Source organism: Trachypithecus francoisi, unplaced genomic scaffold, assembly GCF_009764315.1.
Source record: "Trachypithecus francoisi isolate TF-2019V2 unplaced genomic scaffold, Tfra_2.0 Lachesis_group1, whole genome shotgun sequence".
In the NCBI taxonomy this organism is placed as follows: domain Eukaryota; kingdom Metazoa; phylum Chordata; class Mammalia; order Primates; family Cercopithecidae; genus Trachypithecus; species Trachypithecus francoisi.
Genome location: NW_022681454.1, coordinates 129,435,240 through 129,457,569, shown reverse-complemented (window position 1 = coordinate 129,457,569; position 22,330 = coordinate 129,435,240).

Sequence of the window (22,330 nt, the reverse complement as noted above, 5' to 3'; positions counted from 1 at the left end):
ATCTCTGGCAAAAATGTCCATTACAATGTTGAATAGCAGCAGTGAAAACTGACTTTCTTGTTTCTTTTTTTATCTTAAGGAAGAAATTTTCATTCTTTTGTCATTGATTATAATATCAGCAGTGAATTTTTTTGCCAATATTCTATCATGTTGAACAATGGTCCCTCTATTCTTAGTTTTCTGTGAGGTTTTACAATGAAAAGTTATTCAGTTTTGTCTTCTGTGTCAATTGAAATTATCACTTTTTCATTTTGCTTTATTAGTGTGATCTATTGGATTGATTGATATTCTTATGTTGAACTACCCTTGCATTCATGGAACAAATTCCACTTGGTGATTGTGAATAATCCTTTTAATATGCTGTTGGTTTCTATTTGCTACTGCTTTGCTGAGAATTTTTAAATGTATAGTCATAAGAGATATTGGTCGGTAATTTTCTTGTAATGTTTTTATCTGGATTTGGTGACAAGGTAATGCTAATCTTACAGATGTATTAGTGATTCGTGTTCTTCATTTTGTTCACATATCATTTTCCTGTCTATGCCCATAGCTTCCTTTAGTTCTTTGAGTATCATTAAGACAGATGTTTAAACATCTTTGTCTACTAAGTTTTATGTCGTAGCTTCATTAGGAATGGTTTCTGGTGATTTATTTTGTTCTTTTAAATGATGTACATATACTTTCCTGTTTTACAATATGCTTTCGATTTTTGGTTGAAAACTAACATTTAATATTATAATGTGGTAATACTGGAAACCAGTTATCTTATTTTACTGAGAGTTTGCATTTTCTTTAGTTACTTTTCATTATTGAACATTGTCTGTATGTCTTGTATCAGCTTGAGCTGAAAATATAACAACTCTTAGTTTTTCTCTTGAGAGTCTGTCTTTCTATAGGTGTGTGCCATTTGTTTTCTGAATTCCACCATATATGTAGATGCTTTTGAATTTCCTAATCCTTAAATATCTAGCTCCCTAAAGAAGAAAAAAGAGACAAAGAGGGAGAAAAAACAAAGAAAACAAAAACCAGAAAATGCTCCTTTGTATTTCCTGGCAGCCACATTCTCACCAGTGAGGATGGAAACAATGGTGGCCAGCCTCTGCACCTGCACTTAGTGATCAAAAGCAGCCGTCAACAGTCAGAACACAGAACCTCAATGTTTGGATGACAAAATTCTCACTGTTCAATATAGCTCCAGAAAGCCACATCAGGAATACAGTCATGGCTGCTTGCATGGGACTAGAGGTAGGTGTTGGTAGCAGTTATGGAACTAAAGGCTAAAACTGACAGAAATTAACTGTAATTTGCCAGTCATGGCTTTCCCTGGGAAGCTGTCAGTGTCCTAAAGACTGTGGAGTTCCAAAATTGTTACTCTAGACAGTTTTTGTCAGTACAATTGTCAGTACAAATAGAGAGATGGAATCCTGGTGATTCATACTGTGCCATCTTCTCTGACATCACCCTCCTTGCCAACGTTTTGATTGCAGCCTTTTGTGAGATCTGGAGCCATAAGACCCAGCAAAGCTGTGCCTGGATTTCTGACCAACAGAAATGATAAAATACTAAATAAAATAAACGTTTGCTGCTTCAAGTATCAAAGTTCTGCAACAATTTGTTACCAAGCAAATAAATAAACACATGATTCTATATTTATGTACAACAGCATATAATATAGTTATATGTTTTATTGATATTATAATTTAATATTTACTTGTAACAAATAGTATACATTATGAACATATTATAATATAGCATTTTTATGTAATGGGTAAATCAGAGAACATTAATTTAGCACTTTTTATTTTCTAAAAATAAAACAAAAATTATCAAACCAATCTGATATATCTAAAGTTTCAACTTTAATATGTAAAAATGCACAATTATATTGTATTTAAGAAAGCAATTAATCTAAAAATGTATTTTAAAAGGTCTAGCACATTTAGAGTATAAGAAATTCACTTTCTATAGCTTCACTTTAGGGAATGTTTTATCTATATAGTGCTCATTTACCTCCAAAAATCAGTCAGATAATATAATATTATTTATTTATTTATTTATTTTTTATTTATTTATTTTTTTTTTGAGACGGAGTCTCGCTCTGTCACCCAGGCTGGAGTGCAGTGGCCGGATCTCAGCTCACTGCAAGCTCCGCCTCCCGGGTTTACGCCATTCTCTCGCCTCAGCCTCCCGAGTAGCTGGGACCACAGGCACCCGCCATCTCGCCCGGCTAATTTTTTGTATTTTTTTAGTAGAGACGGGGTTTCACCGTGTTAGCCAGGATGGTCTCGATCTCCTGACCTCGTGATCCGCCCATCTCGGCCTCCCAAAGTGCTGGGATTACAGGCTTGAGCCACCGCGCCTGGCCAATATTATTTATTAATATCCTCTACTGATAGAAAAATTCTTTATACTCACATAACCAGAGGTAAATTGCACACATTTTCTGAAGTGTGCACATCAGATACATAGTCATAGGGAGAGCTAATAGCTCCAGTTATGAAACTTTAGCCATAGTTCAAAAGGAAACACAAAATTTCTCCTGACAATATTTCAAAATATTGTTCTTCTCAATGAACATAAAATTCTTCCCTGATTTTAATTCACAGGTATACATATATACAAAAAAAACTAAAAGCTTAAAAAACTGGATTCTCTCGTCATTCACGTAACAGATACCCATTCTCCACTAGCCAATGAAAAAACATTAAATTTCCATTAAATCAAATTTCCTATTATTATTAACATTAAAGGAAAATAGCTTAACACTACCTGTGAGTGAACTAGAAACGTGTATGTCCTTGCACAAACACACAACTATTACAAAACAAACAATACAAAATGAGAGAACAGCAAAGTTACAGCTTCATTGTCACGTGGGATTTGTCTTAAAAGCCAAGTAAATACATTCTTGGATCAAAGCACCTATGAGCTATATGTGTACAGCAATAAAAATATATAATAAGCATATGTCAAATAAAAACTCGGTATGTAATGATGAAACCAGTAAATGATTAAGATTAGTACATCATAATAATTTGACTTACACAGATTTATATTATTTACTGGAAAAAAATTTATATCTATGAACAGTAATCATCTACATTGTTGTGAACAAAAAAATTTTCATTGCTCTTAGCTTACTAGGAATTAACTTTATAACTGTAGAGTACTGTAAAATAGCTTAGATAATAGTGAACCAACCAAATGTGCAAACCCATGTGGAATCAGATAATAGTTGAAGGATGTACCAGAAAATACCAAGAATTGTTCTGGAAAGACACTCAGCAATTCTTTTGCCCATCTCTACATGCTTTTATCAGGTTACATCATGTGATTTAAATAGGTAAAGACTTGATGGAGTAAATTTGTATATTATTATGGAAACCCCAAGGTGGAAGAAGACAGATACCACAAGCAAATGGAGCTTGCCAACCATTGATTACCTTTGTACCAATTAGGAAGCAATTTATTTGTGGATATCAACTAAAAATACTGCCCACACTTTCTCCCTACCAGCTTTTTCAAATACATGTTGTCCTATAAGCATGTGCAAGTGTTCTGGTAAGTTCAATTACAAAGGAATGCTTTTTTGAGAGCTTACATTGGTGTGAATATATTATTATTATTATTATTATTATTATTTTGTCTGAGATGTACACTCCTGTGAAAGATGAAGGGAGTTAAAGCGCTAGAGACCATTCTTTCTGGCAGTTCTCCAGTACATTAAGCCGGGCATTGCCAGCTGTAAGCTGGAATCTCAAAGGTGAAAACTAGACCAAATGAATTAAATTTAGTGCGAAGGGTATAGATATAGATATAGATCTTGAAATCGTTGTGTTTTGCTAAGTAAGGTCTTAATTTTTGTATAATAACTTCAGTGTAAAATAAGTTACACATTGGGTACAGTGTACACTGCGTGGGTGATGGTGCACCAAAATCTCAGAAATCACCGGTAAATAACTTATTCATGTAAGCAAACACCACTTGTTCCCCAAAACCTATTGAAATGTTTTCAAAAATAAAATAAAAATAAATAAATAAATAAAAGGAAAACAAAGTCAATATCATAAAAATATTAATGAAATAACAGCACAGCAGGTAATAAGACATGACAAAAATTATGTAAGGGAATCGTGACGCCCCAAACCAGCAAAATATCCTGTTAAATGAAGTTGCCCTCTGAGAGAAGTAGCGAATCACATGAATCCATGTATGTGCAGAAAAAAAAAAGTTTCTAAATTTAATAACTTACATAGAAAAGGGTATCTGTTAACTCTACTATTTTAATTAATCTAAGAATATTAATAAATTAAAATATATTATGTTCCTCTATGACTTAGAAAAGCTGATCATATAAATATGAATCCAGATCTAGAATTATTTCTTTATTCTTTCTTTCTTTATTTATTTTTTTTTCTGAGACAGAATTTCACTCTTGTTGCCCAGGCTGTAGTGCAATGGCACGATCTTGGCTCACTGCAACCTCTGCCTCCCAAGTTTAAGCGATTCTCCTGCCTCAGCTTATCAAGTAGCTGGGATTACAGGCATGCACCACCACTCCTGGCTAATTTAATAATTAAATTATGATGGATTTTAATAAGGATGTCAATTTTCAAAAGTGGGATACTGCTGCTAAGTTTTCTGAACTGTAGCTTGAAAATATCTAGGAAACAAGAAACAAATTATATGCAGATACTATCAGTAGCGGCTGTAAAATGGTGGAAGGCAGTCTGAATTCAGCTCCTGAAAGAGATTTGGTTTGTACAGATTAATAACCTGCTGGTTTTTAATTTTAATTATTTTAGACTAGGCACATATTTCAACATTCGAGTTTGAATCATGCTTTATTTTCCTAATTCTAATTCACCAATTCTAATAAGCTTCTCTCATTTGCATTTGCCTCTTGAACCCTATATTCATTTGCATTTGGTACTCCTGCCTGAAACCCCTTTTTTCTGGAAGTAAATATTTACTAATAGATTTTCAAAAGCAGAATGTCATAGATTAAAAATATCCACCCTATCCCGTGCCCTGGGGGTTACATATATTTCTGAGTTACAAAAGCTGGTGCATCCTTTCACTTCCTTCTAGGTCAAAGAATAATAATAGCAATAATAACATCTGCTACATGCATATCCTCTACCAGTCTTCATTAATGTCCTTATTATTAGCGTCAATTTATAAATAAGGAAACTGAGACACCAAGTATTTTTTAAAGATATTAAGTGATAGAGCCATGATTCTAACACGGGTGACTGGACACCACAGATTACGCTCTCCACTGCTTCTCTATTTGACCACTGTTGATGCACTAATAAATCATCTAATGGCTCAAAGGCAACCTTAAAAATAATTGCACATATTTAGCATTTTACTCTGTACTTGACACTTACTCAGCATTCTACAAATATTAATTAACTTAACTATCTTCAGTACCTATGAAATATGTACTTTTATTAGTGCTGTTTTACTGATGAGAAAACTAAGACACAGAAAAGTCAATAGCTAGTTTAAGATCAAATAACAGAACAGGGCCATAGTCAAAAATTCAATTCACTCAGTCTAGCTCCAGAATCTGTTCTGAGAGTCTTCTTGATATTTATCTTAAGTTATTGCAAATAAGTTGTGAAGAAGGAATATGCAATCACAGGAATATGTCCTACAGTTAATTACTTATTCTAATCTCTGAAGTTAATCACATGATAAAGTAGCAAGTTTTCTTACCCAAACAATCCTCTATTAGTGGCATATTTTAGCCTCTTATTAAAAGGGCTCTCCAAACTAAGACAAGTTCCCATTGTAGTCACTCTTTTTATACAAATAGAAACTTGTTTAAAAAGATAAATAGTATATTTTATAGGCATTACTGAATTTATCATGCAAGTGGGGAATAGGTATCGAATGGGGTAGAGAAACAACACAACTCTGTCTTAATCATGCAATACAATAAAGCTTCAATAGCTGGAGCTCTGGGCCCTGTAGAGAATAGAGAATATCAACAGAGACTATCAGTTTACCATTTGTGGATCTATTTTATTAATGACAATAACAGAGTATGTCAAATTTAATCCTCACCTGTTAAAGGAGGGGCCTGGTGGGAGGTGATTGCATCATGGGGGCGATTTCCCCCTTGCTATTGTTGCGATGGGTTTTCACAAGATCTGGTTGTTTAAAACTCTGGAGCACTTCCACCTTCACTCTCTCTCTCCTGCTCTCTCATGGTAAGATGTGCTGGGTTTTGCTTTGCCTTCCACCATGATTGTAACTTTCCTGAGGCCTCCCAGCCACTTTTCCTGCAGAGCCTGCAGAACTGTGAGCTAACTAAACCCTTTTATTCATAAATTACCCCATTTCAAGTAGTTCTTTATTGCAGTGTGAGAACAGACTAACACGGGTGGCCTCCATCCTGTTTTCATTATTTGGTTCAAGTGAATACAAATAAGCAAAAGGGGTACGGGGGTAACCAGCTTATCCCAGTTTGCCAAGGACGTCATCTATTTTAATACTGCATGCTCCTAGTCCCTTTAGACCTGAGCAAAATCAGGATGATTGTTCACCATAAATTGGGCTTTTCTGAAGGCAGATAAGAATAGTAGTGAAGTTTACCACTTCCCTGCCTGATGTCGTTTTTTCCAAAGGACAATGTTTATAACTATGGGCAAACACCTGTCAGAAATCAGGCAAATGTGTATTAACTATGTGGTTAGATGCAAAGGAAATTAAAATAGGAATGTTCCTCTTCAGAGTACCTATCAGCTTGCTTTATTATAAAATAGAATCCATATGGTCTAATCAAATGTTTTGACATTTCAATGAGATTCCATGGCCAGGACAATTTGCTCACTAAGATGATGAGATAAATAGCTGCTGACTCCAGTTTGATATTGTCGCTACCTTTATTTTTATGTAATAGTCTTATTGTAAAGATATAGAGGAGAATTAAAACCATTAAAATGTCTCATAATTAGCGCTCAAGGAAAGCATATATTAAGCTTTGTACCCTTGGAAATGCAAGATTAACTGTTCTTAACATAGCATAGCATTATCATAACATTAACATTCTAGGCCCTTGTACAATATTTTCCTCATTTGCTCTCTCAGTTTGAATTCATTGCTAGTTCTCTTTAATGACTTTATGTCCCTAGTAAATAAGCACTTTTTATAGGGATGTTGCATAGGTCTCCATTTAATATACAACTACCTAAAAGGACAGTTATTCACTGACTCATGACTGGCTGATTATTTTGCAGCTAATAACCTGCTTCTCTAAAGAAAAAACCTGTACTTTGAACCATGATAACTCTTAAATCAAAAGTAACAAAACTTGTAGGGAAAAATGACATTTACAGTTGAAAATATTGATATATGTATACCAGAACTTTGTGTCAGGTGTTATTACATTTCACATGTACGAAATAGGAAAATGACTTTCCCTCAGTGGAACCTATTATTTGGAATGAATTGGACTTGTGGAATTAAAAGAAGATAGTCAACTTATCTTACACCTATGCTGTAAAATCCAATCTTAGGTTCCCTTTTTAAAATGAACCTGTAAGAGGAAATTTCTTCAAATAATTATATCATGCTCTATAAATAATATATTCAAATGTAGCATTGAAAGCTATGCACTATTATTTTATGTCATATTTTATTTAATGAATTTCAGCTATTCTACATAAATACTGACATCTGTCATTCAACACACCCGGTTCTTTATGAGTTTATTGTTTTTGTTGCTTTTTGGACTAGACATGACTGAAACACTTAAACACATAGCTGCTAAGGGCCAAAGGGCCAAGACCTCTGCCTAAGGCATCACAGATTGGACACCGGCAACTCTAGAGGCACCATTCACACAACTGAACGTGGGCTGTGTTCTAGGCACACTATCAACAAAGAAACAATCTCATCAGAGATAATTGAAATGTTTCAGGATATGAAGCCAACTATCAACTGCATTTAAGATTAATGATTAAGCTTAGTGAGGATGGCATGCAGAGTTAAAATAAATCAGAATTATTCTTAGAAAAAAGGGGTGTGATTTTGTGCAACTTAGCTTAACTCATTCAGTATCAGTTACCTCACATGTAAAGAAACATTGATCTATTCTTCAAGAGTTTATTACGAGACTTAAGAAAGATAGTTTATTACAGCACCAGTCCTATGGTTTAGCTCAGAATATTCCTGTCTTCTGATATAATTTCTATCAACCAATTTATCCCCACTTTTCATTAAAAAATACTAGCTATTTAAGGTTTTCAAGTCAGATATTAAGTATTTCAATGGTGCATAGTTGTAATTTTTAAATATATTTTATATCATAATATTCAAAATACATTTATAATTATAGTATTCTTATTAAAGATTTAAAAAGTTTATGTAATGAGGAATGCCAGCAAAATTGTTGTTACTTCCCTCTTATACAATTTAAAAATAAAGAAGTTGATTAATTTAAAATAAACTGTGAATCGTAGTTTATAAATATTTGTATAATCTAAGAGGAAAATGAAGAAAGTAGACCTGCACCCATCTATTATGCTGTACTTTACTTGTAAGTTATCAAGTGTTGGTTTTTTAATTTGTTATAGATGCAAGACTGGAGATATATATATATACACACACACATATATATGTATATACACACATATATATGCATATACACATATATATATACACATATAAACACACATATATACACACACACATATATATATGATATATCTGTAACTGAGAAGCTGTTTGAGAAACCTTCTCCTGCCACTGTCAAAATGGATCATGCTTCATCATCTTACATAAGGAAAAGTGGTCAGTTCCCACATATGCATACATCAATTGCCAGGCTTGTGGTCTTGTCTGTATTCATTGACTTGACTAAGTTCTAAGAATCACAACTCCAGCATCTTCAACAAATCTTTAATTTTCAGTTTTTTATATCTTTATCATTTCGTATTGTATTAATATTTTGTTATTTTTATTAGTTAAAATTTGTTTTTTATTTAAAATATTTATTATTTAAAATATTATTTAAATAAATTTCATAAATAAAAATCCCCAAGGACCTAATTTATTTTTATAACATCAACTGCTATTTGCATTTCATGATAATATATGCTTAGGTTATACTTTCTTTCATTTTCTCATCTATACCTATCAAAATAATATATTGGTAGAAACAACCTCCGAGCAGAAAATTGAAATATAATGAATAACTTGATGTTACATAGGGTTTTTTTTAATTAAAATACATATGTATCAGTAATTGTTCTGTTATGTATGAAATAGATAATGAAAAAGGAAAATAAAAATGAGACAAACTCAAGCGTGAAAACACAAAGAGCATATTTTACTACAATATCTTTGTATTCAGGACAAAGGAAGTTTACATACTGAAAATACCTAAAACTGTGCATTTATGAAAGTCACAAAGTACAAATACACGGTATTTTCAGTGCATAAACTATGTAGTATTTCAGGTATATGTTGTCATTACATGTAAAACAAACATTTCTGCCATATTAATTGTATATTTATATTAATACACTACGATTTAAAAAATAACTCTTTTAGCTTATATATATGCATGCAATATGTATAACCTTCAATGTCTTGTAGAGGCACAGTAGCTTCAGAATTATTTATTGGTGTTGTTTTATCACCTACTTGAGGCTTTGTTATTAGATAATGAGATAAATTATTTCATTGGATATTGTTTATGAATAAGCCCTTTGTCATTATGAAGTGTCCCACTTTATCCCTGGTAATATCTGTTGTTCTGAAGTCTAGTTTCTCTGATATTAATAAATTCATTTCAGGATTCTTGAGGTGGTATTTGCCTGCTATAGTCTTCTCCATTTATCAGTTTTACTCTGTCTAAAACTCTATATTTTTAATCACTTTTTGTAAATAGCTTATAGTTTTGTCTTAAAAAAATTAATATGACTATGTCTACTTTTGAATTGGTGTGTTTAAAACTATACTATTCCACATGATAGCCACTAGCCACATGTGGCTGTTGGGCTTTTAAAATATTGCTAGCCTACATTGGTATCTTAGATAGGTGCTGTAAGTACAAAATACACTCCAGATTTCAATAATTTACAAAAAACATAATACATATTATTAATCATTTTTATTTTGATTATATGTTGAAAAAATCTTTAAAATATTTGTTTAGAATATAATAGTGAAATCAAATAATCTTTTTGTTTCCTATTGAAGGTAATAGAAAATATAAAATTATATTTGTGACTCAAATAATTTTCATAATGAGAAATCCTGATTTAGACAATTTACATCAAGGAAATAGTTGTTTTTTATTTTTATTTTTTTGTGAGACAGAGTCTCACTCTGTCACCCAGAATGGAGTGCAGTGGGACAATCACACTTCACTGCAGCCTTGACCTCCCAGGCCCAGGCGATGCTCCACCTAAGCCTCCTGAATAGCTGAGACTACAAGCACAGGCTACCATACTTGGCTAATTTCTTGGTATTTTTGTAGAGATTGAGTTTTGCCATGTTACCCAGGTTGGTTTTGAACTCCTGGACTGAAGTGATCTACCCACCTCAGCCTCCAATGGATTATAGGAATGAGCCATTGTGTCTGGCCTTCATTATTATTTTCTTTTTCTAGAAGAACTTTTGCAAACTTCCTTATAGTACTAGTCAAATGACAAAAAAATCTGTCCAATTTATTTCTCTAAAACATCTTTATCTTCAGTTTTTAAAAATACTTTTACTGGACATAGAATTCTGGGTATTTTAATTCTTACCATTCCTCCTCTATCTGTGTTTGTTTTTGTTGTTATTTTCTGTGTGTTTTAATAGATTTTCTCTGTTAATTATTTTCAGCAATTTGATGCACTTGGTGTGATTTATTTTATGTTTACGCTCTCCTGTGGTTTATTTTATGTTTATTCTACTTAAAATGATTTTTTACCTCCTTAGATCAGGGATTTTTATAATTTACATCATATTTTTAAAATTTATGGTCATCATTAAAATTTCTTTTTCTTTTTTTCCCATCTTCATTGCAGAATTTTAACAGTATGCATGTATTCCACGGGTCACTGTGGGTCTATTCCTTGTTTAAAAAAAAATTCTCAGTCTTCCTCTTTCATTTTGAAAAAATGTCTGTTGGTATGTTTTCAGGCCCACTGACAGTTTATTCTGCAATATCATAATTTTTGTAATAACCAAACTGTTCATTTTTAAAATCTCAAATATTTTATATTTAATATATGGAAATTCCATTCATGCTTTTATATATCTTTCACTTCTCATTATGTTCAAGTTTTCTTTTTTGTGATTGAGTATAGTAATAATATTTATAACAGGTATTTTAGAGTTTGCCTCTGATTATTCATTTTCTCTGTGATTTCGATTAATTTCTTTTTTTCTGTTTTTTTCTTCATATTTTCCTGCTTCACATATCTTATTTTGTTTGGATGCAGTAAATCATGGAATTATGTTTTGACTGCTGCAATTCAAAGAGTATTGTACTTTGTTTTGGCATGCACATAAATTATTTCAGATTAGTTTTATCTTTTAGAGATAGCTTTTAAGTTTGCTTACATGTGTCTATAGTACTCTTTACCTTTATGCTAATCTGGCAACAGTAATAGGGCATGACCCTTTAGAGGTCTTTCCTTAGTGTCCCGTATGTTATAAGGTGTATTGACTTCCCAGACATAGGAACTCTGGGAATTATTTCACCTTCTATTTACTGGTGGTTCTTTCCTGGATCTTGGGAATTTCAAGCCCTTATTTCACACACAGGACAGCATTTTCTAGCAAAATATGGTTTATCAAAATATAAGCCCTCTCTTCATTTAGAGAGACTAAAGTACTGTTTGGGTACCAACTCCTCTGGCTATTGTCTATGAGTTGTTTCACTTTTCAGAGATCACCGTCCTCGCTTATGTGTTGACCATCATTCTTTTTTTTTTTTTTTTTTTTTTTTTCCCGAGACGGAGTCTCTCTCTGTTGCCCAGGCTGGAGTGCAGTGGCTCCATCTCGGCTCACTGCAACCTCCGCCTCCCAGGTTCACGCCATTCTCCTGCCTCAGCCTCCCAAGTAGCTGGGACTACAGGCGCCCACCACCTCGCCTGGCAAATTTTTTGTATTTTTTTAGTACAAATGGGGTTTCACTGTTAGTCAGGGTGGTCTCGATTTCCTGACCTAGTGATCCGACTGCCTTGGCCTCCCAAAGTGCTGGGATTACAGGCGTGAGCCACTGCGCCTGGTCAAAGGTGAGTATTTTTTGGCAGTTAACTTATTTAATATAATATCTTAGAGCTTCAAGTAAGATTGACATTCTACCAAGATTACCATGTTCATTTGTAACTTAGTGAATTACCTGACATGATTTCTGTTTCTGGGTCCTTCTACATCTACCTAATAGTCTCATTTTCTTTCTTTTTTTTTTTTTTCCCCATTTCTCAGGTCAGGTAATTTTATTTCATTTTCCAGGAAAAAATATTCTACCAATATTTTCTTTCACATTTTGTTATTTTGTTATAAACTCTACATTTCTCTTGTCCTAGCCCTTCCGTTTTCATTTTGAAAAAAACGATTTCACAACTCAAATAATTTAACATTGACAAATTCTCCATATTATCAGTTGATCACGCTACCCCTCTAGATAATGCAGATGCCTTTGACTAATTGAAAAATGTAACTTAAATAAATATGAACCAAAAAAAACAAAGACTAATATATTAGAAGATGATCTTTTGACAATAAAAACCCATAATTGGTAGCATAATTGCTACCATAACTTTTATATTTCTAGCAAAATTCAGTTTGTTCAAAATTGAGTGGACAAAGTACCAAGAAGAAATAAGTAAATCTATAATTGTAGTAAACTACACACACACACACACACACACACAATCTCTCTCTTTCCTCCAAAAATTGATAAAGCAAACCCTCCCAAAAATTTACAAATGTATTGAAGAGTGGAACAATAAAATCAATATAATGAACACTGTTCATTTAATAATATATTAAGATCTTCCCTATTGAAGACAAAGCTATTTTCTTATATACATTTATTTTATTGTCTATTTCTTATTGTTTGAAGCCACATTTTATTCCAAGTGTCAATACCTTATTTCTTCCATGTGTTCAGGAAGGGTGTCCGTGAGCTAGAAAGAGGAGATAGTGATTCATGTAAGCCAATTGCAACAGGTCGAATATTTGTGACCACCAAATTCATATGTTGAAACTGTAATCTCAATGTAATGATTTTTGGAGGCGGGAGACATTTAGGAGGCAATTAGGTTGCCTTCAAAAGGGTAGAGCCCTCATGAATGAAGTTAGCGCTCTTAAAAGAAGAGGCCAGAGAGCTAGCTAGTTTCCTTTGTATCATATGATCCCACAACAAGACTATGATTGTCTGTAAACTAAGAACAGGGCCTTCACTAAGAGCCTGACCATACTGGCAACTTGTTCTAGACTTTCAGTCTCTAGGACTGTGAGATATATTCATTTGTTGTTTAAAACACCAGTCTATGGTATTCTGTTACAACATCTAGAACTAAGACATAAATGAGCACCAAAAGGGAAGTGCTGCTGTAACAATTATCTAAAGACGTGAAAGCAGTTTTGGAACTGGGTAATAAGTATTGGAGAATAATTTTGAAATACATGCTGGAAGAAACTGAGATTGTCAAAAAATGATTTTTAAAAACAATATTGGTGAGGGCTCAGAAAGAAAGGAGAGCCTAGAGAAAACTTACATCTTACAGAATAGATAAATAATCATGTACCCAATGTTGATATAATTATGGGCAGTAAAGGCAATTCTGATGAGGTCTCAAATGAAAATGAGGAACATATTATTGGATAATGAAAAAAATATTATCCTTGTTATAAAGTAGCAAAGAAGTTGCCTGAATTGCATTTGTGTTTTAATGTTTTGTGGAACGTAGAACTTGTAAGTGATGAAATTGGACATTTAGTTGAGGACATTTCTAAGCCAAGTGTTAAAGGCATGGCTTGGTTCCTCTTGACTGCTTGCAGTAAAATGTAAGAAGTGAAATAATTTTAAACCCCATATTTAAGCAAAAGGGAACTTGAACTTAAAGATTTAAAATATTCTCAGTCAATTCCTATTGCAAATAATAAATATGGCCAAGGAACAGTTTGATAAGGAGATTAATATGGGTGTAAATCACGAACTTAATCAGTCAATCAGCAGAAAACCTGAAAGTCTGAACTAAAGAGAAAGGAGATAGAAGAAATAGAGAAAGATTCTCTGACTTCTTCTATTTCACAGGATGGGAGATAGAGCTATTTGGCTACAAATGCACATTTCATTATAATGCTATACAATAGGCTATACAATATGTTTTATGTAACATATATCATAAATAATATATACATATATTCTACTATATATGATATATGTGATGTAATAAAGTCAATTTTTTCTTTCTCTCCTTCTTTCTTGAATTTTCTAAATCCTGTAATCTTTGTAATTATCCGTTTCTATCTAAACAGATGTTCCATTCTTTTCTCATAGTGACTCCTTTAAATGCTCTATGATCTGTTTATTAAAATGCATTATATAATCAGTAAACAATTCTGTATTAAGTAAGAAAAACAAAAATATCAATTCTTAGTACCCGGAGAGAAGAATATGAGAATGGTCTTTGTATACAAAATTAATTAAAAACTGTTAGCCCAACAAGCAATAATTTCAAAGACTTTAGATTTCTGATACTAGAAAATACTCTAGAGAACGGTCTCTGTGAAGGAGTAAGGAAGCAGGAGGAGTTGGGTGGCCTCAACACAGGCCTTGTCGATCTCATGGGCAGTTATGAACCTGGGATGACATTAACATATTTCTCAAATTAAAGCAAGGAGACGAGCTTTTGTATCCCTTCATCTATCATTTACAAGATACAGGCATACCTAAGGTATCAATCTTAGCCTTGGGAAAAGAAATGAGTACTTTGGGACTAGAGGAGGAATGGTGTGGTAAACCACAGCACCCGCTGGCTTCATATAATATTTATCTCATCCCAGAATAGCTATACCAGAATTCTGACTGGTTCCTTTTTCTAGGGAAACCTGACTGCAGCTGGTCTCAGAGTTGCAACTAACATGCAAATCTTTAATCACTACTGTCTAATCTCAATTTCTTTGTCCTTACCTGGTAATGTTTTGGGGGTCTACATGGCTTACTATGTTTGTTCACCCAGACTTTTATTCCTGAGGGTTTTTTGGCCCTTGTCATATCTTTCCCAGTCAGTGGCTACTTTATTGGTCCATTTGCCATAAAACCTGAGCAGAATCTTTCAAAAGATGATCCAGAAAATCAATCAAGGTGACAAACACATTCTTTCCTGATGACATTTGTAGCTCAGTCCTTCCTTCTATTGATAATGAAGGTCTATTTTCCTGACCAAAATGGTGTCTACCTTCCTTGCCTCCTGGTCTCTTGGATCAGTTAGTAGTCTTAACTAAAAGTTTAAACTTCTAATATTCACCTGTGTACAAATTTCCATCTCTGACAACATAGAATAAATAGTGAACAATTTACAAACTCAGTGTCTGTCAATTTTTAAGGTACCCAGATAGCACCTATCTTCTGTCTCTGAGTTTTAAAACACTAAGAAACAGATATAGGAGTTGGGCAGATCGTGATCAAAATATTGTTTTTCTTTTTATCTGATAGAGACAAGGTTGTAACCTAAGTGTGTAGCAATATTGGGCTTCCTCTTTCAGGACCACAGTTGAGCAGGCTCACTTAGTCAGAAGTTTGTTAGATAACTGCAGACCTCTTTTCATAGGATAGTCTTTAATAACTTAAATTTATGAGATGTAAGAACAGAGCAGAACATTTGTTCTTTGAAAGCGAAAGCATTCTAAGAAGAAAAGAAAGGTCTGAGCAAGCAGAACTCATCCCAACACTTACTTTTAATAATTTTATAATTCATTTCTCATCTTCTTGGGAAACATGGGTATCTTTAGCATATTTTTATGGAAGAAAAAGCTTAAGTTGAGATGTAAGTTAAAGAATACAATTATATTGACCATTTCCAGGTTAGGCAGGATCTGTGAATGCGAATGCTGACTCTCATTCATTATATATATATATAAAATTTAGAAATCATTTATTAACCTATTTTTTGGAGCATAAAAGATTCCCATGTGCATAGAGGCATTATTCTTAATCTTCCATTTCAATCTGCATAGCTATATAGTTTTGTTTCCTGAAATAAATTTGACCAAAGATCATCACAAGAGAATACTCGGACCTCAACCTACATCTTAGTTTCTCCCCACAATCAGAAATAGTAATGAAATTCCAATGCCTTTTTGTTCCTCACCTAAACTTCTTTTATTATTACCCGGGCATTGTAAAAACAAACAAATCAGTAACACTAAGGGTACTAACTCATCGACTCTATCTTTGCTTTATCTTTGAAATGTTTAGGTCTTTTGGATTTGGCTCAGATCTGAGATTTCCACAGCAATATTTCAGTTCATAATAATCTCTCCATTTCTTAAGAACAATCAACATTTATTTTCAGTACTATTCAGTATTTTTTCACAGTGAGTACTACCGTAAATCTTGTTGCTTCCTTTATACATTAATGACATTTGAATACTGTCTCATTGTTGAATAACTGAATGATGGCTGAATGTGTGACACTTCTTATGACCTTGAGTTGTTAATTTCAAAGTATGTGCTGTGTTTAGGGACATTATTTCTGTAATGAAGAAGGTGAAGGGATTTCTACATGAATGGTATATTGGAAAGAGCCAAGGGATTACTGCCTATATTTGAGTATAAGAAAAAAAAAAGTAAACAAGAAAATATGTTTCATATAGTATGCTTTGATAAGTCCTAATTCTCCTCAAATGTGAAACCTTGACAAGTTACTTAAACTCTGATACACATATTCTCTATTTTCAAAATGGTACAGGTAATAGTAATTAATTCAAAATGCCGTTATAAGAATTAGGCATAATCGTTTGAGTATAATATCTGGCAGAATTTAGTCACTCAATTCAGTCTCAACTAAATTGTATTATATCCTAAATTATTGTTCTATAAATTATAGGAAATATCTTGATCGCAATCTTTTTTTTTTTTTTTTAATACTTTAAGTTCTAGGGTACATGTGCATAACATGCAGGTTTGTTACATATGTATACTTGTACCATGTTGGTGTGCTGCACCCATCAACTCGTCAGCATCCATCAATTCGTCATTTATATCAGGTATAACTCACAATGCAATCCCTCCCCCCGCCCCCCTCCCCATGATAGGCCCCGATGTGTGATGTTCCCCTTCCCGAGTCCAAGTGATGTCATTGTTCAGTTCCCACCTATGAGTGAGAACATGCGCTGTTTGGTTTTCTGTTCTTGTGATAGTTTGCTAAGAATGATGGTTTCCAGCTGCATCCATGTCCCCACAAAGGATGCAAACTCATCCTTTTTTATGGCTGCATAATATTCCATGGTGTATATGTGCCACATTTTCTTAATCCAGTCTGTCACAGATGGACATTTGGGTTGATTCCAAGTCTTTGCTATTGTCAATAGTGCCGCAATAAACATACATGTGCATGTGTCTTTATAGCAATCCTTTTTTATTTTGATTTCCCTCCAGAAGTTTTAGTCAAAATTTCTGAAGTCCTTTTTATTCTAATTTTGTCTTAAAAAACAATACTCTGAATGGTCAATGATTTAGCAGTGGTTTTTGAAATAAAACAAATGCTATCATTAATATGAAGAGTAGAAGAAGTAGGTAAATTTTCTAAAATGCAACAGAATTTGTGACGATCTTGTTCAAGTTATATTATGAAGAGCTCTTCAACATTAAACAAAAATTATCAATTTGAGACAGTGAATCCCCCTTTAAAAATAATTGGAAATCAAATTTGTAATTAAGACTTAGTTAATTTCTCTGTGCCTGTTGTAAATTTATTTTCACATTTTGAAAGATGTTAATATTTCTGTATTTTCAGATGAGTGAGTTGGCTGAAGCTCGAACTCACTTAAGCCTTTGTTTCCTTTTGCTTAATGTTATTTAGAGATGGCATACATCTTTCATTTCTTCCAAATAAAAATGTGGTGCCTTACCATCTAGATTACTACTATTTTGTTCTTGTGAGAGAAAGATATAAATATATGTATAAACGATATATGATGTATACAACATGCTTATATGTACAAAATTAAATTTTCCAAATTTTAACCCAATATCAGAACAATATATTTTTTCATTTAATATTACTTTTATTGAATATTGTATTGCTGTTTAATATCTTTGATAGGTTTCTTTCTTTTTCTGCTTTATGTATTTTCTTTTTTTTTTTTTAATTATACTTTAAGTTCTAGGGTACATGTGCACAACGTGCAGGTTTGTTACATATGTATACATGTACCATGTTGGTGTGCTGCACCCATTAACTCGTCATTTATATTAGGTATATCTCCTAATGCTATCCCTCCCCCATCCCCCCTCCCCACAATAGGACCCAGTGTGTGATGTTCCCCTTCCTGTGTCCAAGTGATCTCATTGTTCATTCCCACCTATAAGTGAGAACATGCGGTATTTGGTTTTCTGTTCTTGTGATAGTTTGCTGAGAATGATGGTTTCCAGCTGCATCCATGTCCCTACAAAGGACACGAACTCATCCTTTTTTATGGCTGCATAGTATTCCATGGTATATATGTGCCACATTTTCTTAATTCAGTCCAAGTGATGATGAGCATTTTTTCATGTGTCTGTTGGCTGTATGAATGTCTTCTTTTGAGAAGTGTCTGTTCATATCTTTTGCCCACTTTTTGATGGGGTTGTTTGTTTTTTTCTTGTAAATTTGATTGAGTTCTTTATAGGTTCTAGGTATTAGCCCTTTGTCAGATGAGTAGTTTGCAAATATTTTCTCCCATTCTGTAGGTTGTCTGTTCACTTTGATGGTAGTTTATTTTGCTGTGCAGAAGCTCTTTAGTTTAATTAGATCCCATTTGCCAATTTTGTCTTTTGTTGCCATTGCTTTTGGCGTTTTAGCCATGAAGTCCTTGCCCATGCCTATGTCCTAAATATTATTACCTAGGTTTTCTTCTAGGGTTTTTATGGTTTTGGGTCTAACATTTAAGTCTCTAATCCATCTTGAATTAATTTTCGTATAAGGAGTAAGGAAAGGATCCAGTTTCAGCTTTCTACTTATGGCTAGCCAATTTTCCCAGCACCATTTATTAAGTAGGGAATCCTTTCCCCATTTCTTGTATTTTCTTCTTAATCTTAGCACTTAGTAGTTTACAAAAAGTGGCCTCAATTTATAAATGGTATCTATTCACAATCTTTGCAATGTTACTTTGTAGCTGCAACCAACGAAAGAGTGGTGTCTATTCTCTGCACTATAAATTGGAGCTGGCTTTGTGACTTGATTTGAAAAATATAATAGGAGAGAATTGTTGTTCTGCCATTTTTAGCCCAGGTTCAAAAGGTGTTTTTAGTTTTCACTTACTCTGTGAGAGTCCTGCTGTCACATGTTAACCTGCTTACAGAAGCCAGTGCTAGTCTGCTGCATTATGAGGCAATGTTGATATGACAGCTTATACTAACTGATACCAGCCAAGGAGACAACCAACTACTACACATGTGATGTAGCTATCTTACAGTAGATATGCCCAGTTGACACATTATATGCATGAGTGACACCAGTCAAGATGATCTGAGCCTGAAAAAGCTGAACAGACCAACTCAGTTGACCAATAGATTCCCAAGTAATAGTAAATTCTTATTTTTATAACTTTATAAGTTTTGTGACTGATTTTTACAATTGGTATGATTTATCTAGTTACTTTTAGATCAAAATCAACCTTTTAAACAACTTTTGGTTAAAAGGGTAATAATATGTGATAGAACTGGTACCTTATTTGGTACTCATTTTTTCAAGATTGTTGTAGGAAATTGTTTCACAAAAAAAACCGTTAATTTTATTATCTTTTTTTAAAATTTACTTTAGAATTGTATTTGGCTCAGGTTCTCAGAGGGAATCTATAATAAACTAAGTTTACTGGAAACTAAAGATGAAATTCTTCACTCCAGTTTAAAGATTTTGAGTTTTATTCTGTGAAGAATGGAGAGGTGGGATGTATAAAGACCACAGGAAATATAATAATTGATGAAGGGATAGATACTGTTGCAAATATCTTAGTGCTTCTTAATTATATTTCAGTCAGACATGTGTTTCTATCTGTAGATTATATCTTCACCAGAAAAACACCAGAATCAAAGTTTTCATGCTATTCCTATGATTAGTGTAAATGTTAAAGTATATCCAGTAATATAATTAATACAATTATCAAATTTCAGAAATGGATAAAAGCATATAACTCATCTCCTTTATTTTGCAGATGGTGAATTTTTCTTCAGATATAAAGTGATTTGTGTTAAGTCCATGTAGCTATTTAGAGGGAAAGTTATAACTAAGACTAAGGATACATATTCTTCACCCAATGTTCTCTCTCTATATAAATAAAATGTGTTAAAAGAGTGACTCTAGGTAAAGTAAATCCATGACCAAAAAGTTAAAAATGTATCTTTGGTTAGTTAATTAAACCAAATTCAAATCTGCAAGTAAAACCTTAATAAGATAAAGACTCTTTAAATTTTTAAATTTCTCTTATATGAGTGGAATTTATAGTTAGAAAATTGATTCACATTAATCCACAATAATTCTGAGATCTGAGAAAAATGCACTCAGAATTCTTTTATTAAATACCATACATTACTCTATTTAGACTATTTATATTAGTTGTGTGAATTTCCTTTCCCAATAGTTTATTTCTTATCACTCCAATCTTCTTTGCCTGTGCAAACATTGACTTTGATATGTCACAATCATTCTCAAATTGTCAGGGTTTTTTTTTTATTTTTTGTGATTTTATCTAAATTTTCTAAATAGTTCCATTATTATAATGTCTAGTTATTGATTGGTTATATCTAATGAGTGCACTACCTCATTATGTAGCAGAGTCTGTACCAGCTGATGTTGGATCAGTACTCACAGATTTAGTAAAGCAATGACTATTGACTGCATACATTGTTTTCACCAGTGATCCAGATTAAATAATGCAATAGTGGTTTCTGTCAATTGAGAACAACCAAAAGACTTTTGCACTTAAATTGTATTTTTTATGTACCATGCCAAAGTTGTAAAGCTCCTATTTGTGGAATGAGACATCATATCATAGTTTAAGTTACTTTAATCAGTTCAGCATGCTCATGATATAAACCTCAGTGACCTAAGAATTTGATCAGAGGAGGTAGAAGGAAGAATGTAAAGATGAAAAATGAGCTTGGAAAGAGGAAATTGGCAATTTGGAATTGACGAAAGTTGAAACTTAAGAGAGTAATCCAGTCAATGTTCAGATGCACAGAAGTCCACCCTATCCACAAGTGATATATTCTAACACCCCAGTGGATGCCTGAAGCCACAGATAGCACTGAACTCAATGTAGTCCAGGATTTTTTTTTTCCTAGGTACACATACATATGATGAAGTTTATTTTATAAATTAGGCACAATAAGACATTAAAAATAATTAATAATAAAATACAAAAATTGTACTCAGAATGACATGCAATTAAAAACTTATAAATTGTTCATTTCTGGAATTTTTTATTCAATGTATTTTAACTGCAATTGACTGCAGGTTACTGAAATTACAAAAGCAAAACTTCAGATAATGGGAGACTGCTATATACAGAATATACAAATAGGGTATTCCAGGAGTTTGGAAATGGTGCACCAACTCAAAATTCCCTTCAAGAAATGAAGAGGTTATTTTATTTTATTTTTTTTGGAGGTGGCTACATGAGTAAAAGTTTGAAATGAAAGTAAGAGTTAACCTGAAATGGTATGAGGGTTGAAGTAAGATAATATTCCAGGCAGCGTTGCTGTAACAAACTAGGAACTCCATGAGACACCACCAAAAACTCGTATTAGGAAATCACTTAACAATTAACCGAGACTTAGTTAAAACACAACTACCAAGAATGTTTTCAAAAATACTACATGATGAAACAATGTAGAAGGCCTTGTGTACTATCTAATAAAGAATCTATGTGTTTGTTGTTAAGTATTGTTCTAAAAGTTTTTGCTATTTTACTACTACCTGCCCAAATAACTAAAGAAAATCTACAATATCTTGACAGAACATATCTGCAGAAATTACTTACCCTGTTGCTTTCAATTTTGAAGTAGTTTATGAATTTGAAGTTAACAAAATTGATTTTATTACTACCTTTAATGTCTCATGGTATCCTTTATTTCTAAGTATTCCTGAAGCTTAGAGCAATT